General features: G+C 40.6%; 1 long non-coding RNA gene across 1 annotated transcript; it reads right to left on the reverse strand.

Annotated features, from left to right (window-relative positions):
• Positions 1 to 361: 361 nt before the first annotated feature.
• LOC127481843 (uncharacterized) lies at positions 362 to 6,236 on the reverse strand. Its single transcript, XR_007908346.1, has 3 exons — positions 6,000 to 6,236; positions 593 to 687; positions 362 to 427 (listed from the first exon to the last, which is right to left on the reverse strand). It is a non-coding gene; the product is annotated as an uncharacterized LOC127481843 (long non-coding RNA).
• Between the last annotated feature and the right edge of the window lie 358 nt (positions 6,237 to 6,594).

The raw sequence follows: 6,594 nt of genomic DNA on the forward strand, positions 1-6,594 counted from the left end.
AGAAAAGATTCTTCTCTCCTGGTTTACAGAGAGAACATTTCCATCCCAAAGAGGTTTGATTGTTTAAAAATCCAGGTCAGCAAAACTAAAATGACTTCACAGAATAGTTTAATTTAATATTCAGACTTTAATTCCTAACTAAGACATCTGAGTTTCTCTAAAGAGAACAGAAAGGAGAGGGGGGTTTTGTTGCCTTTTTTTTTCTTTTTTTTTTTTTTTTTAAAGCTGGGAAACCATTTGCAGTCTTATTGTAACCATCTGTGGGAAACATCAAGACAAATGAACTCAAGTTAGAAGGGGCAGCAGACAAAACATCACTGTGTGCACCCACCAAAAAGCACGTTTGAGAGTTCAGCAGCTCGTGGTTCAATCCAGGGCACTGGGAACAGGGGGTATCTTGCAGCCTTTAGGCAGGGCTCTGGGCAGCCTTCAGGGAGGGGAAAGAGCAGAAAGCAGAGAAGTTTAGTTTTTGCTGCTGAGGGTCTCCAAGGCATGAAGAGAAGAACATTGCTCCTGGAAGAAGAACTCTCTTTCTTCTCTGAGTAAAAGCTATCACTCCACAGGCTCTGACCTCCTGCAGGACAGCACCCACCTGACATGGTGCAGATGTCCTGTCTTCTCCAAAGTCTTGGGGATGAAAATAGCAGGTAGTTGCACCGAGGCTGAAAATCTGATCAGATCAATACACTACAAAAAATAAAATAAAGAATAAATTTTGCCTATAAATGAAAATATTAGCTCTTATACTGCTAATAACTACTACAAGAAGGACTGGGAGCTGCATTTCCAAGGCCTGTCCATGAACTGTGGCAGCAGCTCCCACAGATGAGACCTGTACAGGGTTTGTTGCCTGCTCCCCTTGCCCCCACCCCACTGAGACAGTGCTCATACTTGGGGACCCACCAGCTCCCTCCTCTGTCTGACCATCAGGGTTGGCAGTGGGTTTGAACTTGCTGGAGCATTTCCTCCTGTCCTTCCATGATTATTCACAAGCAGTGTTTTATTAAGAATGAAGAGGTAGCCCTGATATTCCTATTCCCTGCTCTTTACTGGCTCTGCAGGAAGGCAGTGGGATAAAGAGGGGAAGTAAGAAAGTACCTTATCTGCTAAACTGTTATTTAAATTGTTCCTAAACTTGATAAAGAGCTGAGATACTGTAGGGAGTTTCACAGTGTTAATAACTCATGGCTGTAAGCAGAGCTATATTCAATTAGAGAACAGCGACAGAAATCTCTCCCCAAAAGCCAAAGTCCAGCAAGATACAGGAAGGAGGAACAAGGATTACAACATGTATCTCAAACATATTAGCAGGTGTTGAAGGAAACTGAAATTTGCCTACTTCCAGGGGTTATTTCAGGATTATGAAGAAGTGACATAAAGAAGGGCTGTTCTCCTTGCAATTGCCTCAAATTAATAATTTTAATCCCATTCTTACATGATGTCTCACGTTACTTCAGATCAGGAGGTAAATCTCCCAATTAGTCCCACTAGTCAGTGTGTTTCCAGAGTACAAATTCCTGGGAGCTGTGCTCCACAACGCCTCCCAGGCTTCTGCCATCACTAAGAGCCCAGGCCACAGGGCTGCCCCAGAGCTTTTTCTTCCCCCAGAAAAGCAGCCAAGGTTGATTTTGGCCCCACATGGTGGAATCCACTGTGCCTGCACTGTGACTTGCTGCCCTGGATAGAGCAGTGAACACGCCAGTGCAGAAGGGGCAGAAGCCACAGTCCTGCTGAGTTGGCCCTCGGCAGCTTCAGGCACAAGGGCTCAGATGTGCACACGCCTGCTCAGCTGCTGGGGAGGGAGCAGAGCCTCAGAGGACATACTCTCATCTTTTATGCCTTTTATAAGACAAAGGTGTTAGTTTTTGATATCATTTAGGGACCTGTCACAGAACTATTGTTTCAGTTTACCCACCCACCGTCCCCAACAAGAAAACCCCTCTGCAAGCATTTCTGTTTCAAATACAACATTAAAGCAAAGAATGGGAAGTATCAGCTCTCTACTGGTGTCACCACAATTTCTAGGTTTTACCATTTATTGGAGTTAAAATAATTAAGCTGAGTATTTCCAGTCTCAGTCAGGATTAGGATCTTCACTGAGCTCTGTGCAGATTGAAACATCAGGTTGTATCTTAGACAGCCCTTTTTTAAAGTACATGAAAGAAGTGAGTTAAAGAGGAAGGAGACTGACAGTGTTACCAGAAGTCAAGCACTGGGACCTGAATAGTGGTTTGGCTTATGGGTGGCAGAATAAATCTCCTGCTTTGTCAGAGCTTTCTAATGTGATTTTTATTCATCAGTCAGTTTGGTATGACTCATTAAAGACATTTAACGGTTCATTCTCCTTGATTTTAGTGAAAGACAGGTATTCCTGAAAGTCCCACAAGTCATACATCTACATATTTAGGTAACCAGATCTGGCTAAAAAAACATATTAACATTAAATGGATAAAATATTTTCACCACAGAAAAACTTGAGGTTAAAAAAGATTGGAAAATAGTAAGATTTTTTTTTTGTAATTGCAATAATGCGAATTAGCTTTAAATACCTACAGTGGACCAAAGGGACAGGGTTCCTGGTACTGAACTGTTAATCACTAATTTAGTCGAAATGGGCCAAATTCTATGGCCATTACTCAGGGAAAACTCCTGTGAAAAATCAGCATAAGGTTTGCCAGGGTAAAGATTTGGATGTACAGTGAGTATTGCTTAGTCTTCTATCATTTGTTAGATCAGCAAACTTCTCTCAGCACGCAGTGTGCACACAGGATATAATTTAGACCACCTACAGAACAGCTTGTCTGATTCCTAACTGCAAGCCATTAAAAACTAGAATGTAAATATGATATTTGAGCCAGTAGTGTCATCAACATAGCACGAATCTCTACTTCAAAATCAGAGGAGTCTCTTGCCTGACTGGATTTCACAACCACTGCTTGTTTATGAATTGTTTTCTCGAGACTCTAAAGTTAAAAAGACCCTGAGCTGGTAACACACTGCTGATTAAGGACTATAATTAGATTAGAATATGGCCTGGCTTTGGTTTAGTTGCAAAAGCACAGACAGAGAAAAATTTTTCTCACCCGGATGCTGCTATACATGAAGAGCAACTTCTCTGACTTCAACTCCTTGTTTCTGCAGAAGAGTGGGACACTGTGCCCCACATGAAAGGTTATTTTTAATTAGTGCCAGAACAGGCCTTCAGGAACTAAATAAACTTTGAGACCCCATTCTCTCAGACTTGCATGCTAGGCCTTCAGAGCTAAATAATCCAAGTGATGGAAGTGTAACAAAAAACACTCCAGGAGCTGGAGGGAACCGGATGGCCAGGGATCTGAAGCAACCTGTGTGTGAGGACACCAGGGAAGGTGATAACGTGGGAGCCTGGATGGCAATTAATGCCCCACGTCATCTACACCCGCTGCCAGCACTGCCTGGGCTGTTCTCATCCTTCAGTGGACGTTGTGTACACTGTTCTTATGGCACTCTTGGTAATTTTAAGCACTCAAGAGCCATAGACATTTATAGTGCATGGAATTTCAGTGGTGTTTATATTTCCATGTGAAAACCATGGATATGATGACTTAGTCATTTATGTAACATTAGGGGATAGATGAAGATGGGAATCCTGGCCTCTTTCCATTCTAAAACATGTCTTATGTTTGTAACGTTATACCATTTTGCTCAGATGTATTTTTGCTGCACTGACGAATATGTGATTAATGGGGTTTTATCATAAAAATTCTGTACACAACTAAAAATTACATGCAATTATATGTGCAGAAACAAAGAAAAAAATATTTGAGTTGGAGTGCACACATTTGATTTGGCCACATTACTGGTTATATGCAACCCAACTGGGTAGATTTTCTTACAAAAACAAAGTAATTAAATAACACTAATCATACTTTTGCATGCAGACTGTGTGACATAATGTGGCTTATTAATGAGAACAACAAAGAACAGTAGAATTAAATGTATCCCTGGTGTAACTCAGTTGCTAAAAATCAACATTACCACTGGGACTAATTTGGTCTAAAATGGATTGTTTCCCAGAGGCTGCTGCTATGTGAAAACTTCTTATCTTGGAGAAAAAAGGAACAGTGACCTCACGTTACATTTGCTTTCTTTTCCAATTGCATATTTCTGGTGGTTTCAGAGTGATTGTAAAGGTGAAAATGGGGACATGATTTGATCCCACCAGGTCCAAAATTTAACATCCTGCTGGGAATAGGTTGAATCTGCCACTTTTCAAAGAGCTTTCAAGCAACATAGCTATACAATATTAGCCTAACTTAAGTATTTCCTAAGGTTGTATTAAACTGGTGAACCTCAGATGGAAAATTCTATGTTATCTGAAGAAAAATTAATTTCTAGAAGCTTCAGTTGTACCTGGCAGGATGAAATTACCAGACATAATTTTTAAAACAACCTTTCGTTCAGAATTCAGATGCAACAGACAGATACAGATGACCTGACTCTGGTCAGGTGTCAAACTCTGCAGGTACAGGGCAGATGGAAAAATGCCCCTGATGCCTTCAGGAGCATCACCTGAAACATACTGTTAACCTAGTTGTGAAATACTCACTGAGCAAGTTGTTGTTAGTGATTATCAATTATAAACTTGGTAAATTCAACCTGTTTTTCTTGTAAAAGTGTTGCTGTAATTAAGGTCTAATCCAGCAGTCACTGTCACTGTATAAATAATTTAATTTGGTTCTGAACAGAAAAGCAATTCCAGTGGTTCAGAATTTATACAAGTGCTCCATGTTGATAAATTTTCATGTGTGTGTGATACAGGAAAAATAAGTATAGGGAAGCAATCTAATTCAGCTTTAAGTTTCTAAGAAGTAATTGGAGGCAACAGTGAATAAAAATAAATTTTAAATTATGAAGCATAGGTTGATGGTTTCTACTTAAAAATTTTAAAGCTAAATTTATGCATGGGAGGATTAATATAGAACGATAACACTGCACTGTCCTGAAGGCCAGAGGTTGAAAAAGAATAATACATCAATGTTGTACTGAGATGTAATACTCTATACCCTAATTTTTTTTTGGTGCAGAATAATATGTTTTTCTTGGATAGAAGAATTCTGTGTCAGCTCTTAGCCATTTACAGTTTCTTCTGGCATCCAGACTTGGGAAGCTAACATTTATCTGGTTGGGCTATTAGCACCTTACAGCCCAGTCTGAAACTTTCTCTAGTCCCTCTACTAAATAAACTTAACAAAGGGTCTAGGAATCATAGTTTTCTCTTTACAGATGCCCTTTAACCTCCATGACTGTTCCTAGCTATATATTTATTTACATAAAACACAGTACTTCTGTGAAACACTAGGCTGCCTACCTCTACAATCATTTCCTGCAGTGGGGAGTTAAAAAAAAAGTAAGCTTGTCAATATGCTTCAGTTTTCATTTGCCTCAATGTAATCATCCTCTGTGATTTAAAGGTGGGAATGTGTTGATCTTGAGTGCATCGCTGCTTTAAAGGAACGATAATGTACACACAGCCAGCTCTGGGTGCACGGATTGGAATGAAGTTAATTTTAATCTAAAAGGAATTTAGTGAGCACTGAACAGCTTGATTTACAACATATCTTAGCTATGAATCCTGATAATAATTGGGATGGTGTTTTAGAGAGGCTAAAGTAGCAGCTGGCTTGGCTGACTATTGAGCTATGTTACAGTTTTCTTCAGTGTAAAATCTAGTTTGAAAGTGTCCTGTATAGGGTTTGGACACAACAGGACTTCTAATGGATACCCTCATCCCCATCCCCCATTAAAATCGAGATAAGAGGACATTTGTCAGACTCCAGCATCCCTTCCCAATGGGTCAGGCATTATGTGATCCTATTTAAGACTACCTAGAGATTAGAAAAGGGTTTGAAACACAAACGAGGTTTAAAACCAGATTTTCACGAACAGCTTGGTGTTCTTGTTGCTTTTACTTCAGCTTACTTGGTTTGAGTCTCCTCTCTCCCATGACCAGTGCCCACCTGTTCTTGCCCTTCCTGCAGAAGCTCAGAGGCCACCACGTGTGAGGGGCTCCAGGGAATGTCAGTGACCATCCAGTTCTCTGCAGGAGCCGTTGCTTACTCCCATTTTGTGGTGGGAGGGGATGTCCTTGGGAGAGGCACAATGATCCTGGCCAGGGAAGGACAGCAAGCTGCAGCTGCAGTGTCTCAGTGCCTGCTGGTACCGTGCTGGTGCACTGTGAGTCCTGGCCATAAACATCTGCTCCAACACTCCGTGTGACATCCAAGTGCTGTTCAGTGACGTGGTTAAGACACTATGTTTTGAATTCCAGAATGCCTCTCTCTTCACTTTAAGGAAATACAATCCCACAGATAATTATTTCACTGCTGAAGGATGGATTTTCAGGCACGGTACCTTCCCTTTTAAAAAAATCTATGTGTGTTTTATCTAAACCACCAGAAATCATAATAACTACCCTCCTTCCCCCCCTTTTTTTACACATAAATTTGCTATCATTCCTTCTCATACTTGAATGTTCTCCCACCTGTCCTCAATTTAATCCATGAATGTAAGCACATAAATCTTTGTGACATTTTGGCAGAAAGTACCTATTTT

Source organism: Manacus candei, unplaced genomic scaffold, assembly GCF_025592945.1.
Source record: "Manacus candei isolate 608988 ecotype Guabito, Panama unplaced genomic scaffold, ASM2559294v1 h1tg000082l, whole genome shotgun sequence".
Classification (NCBI taxonomy): domain Eukaryota; kingdom Metazoa; phylum Chordata; class Aves; order Passeriformes; family Pipridae; genus Manacus; species Manacus candei.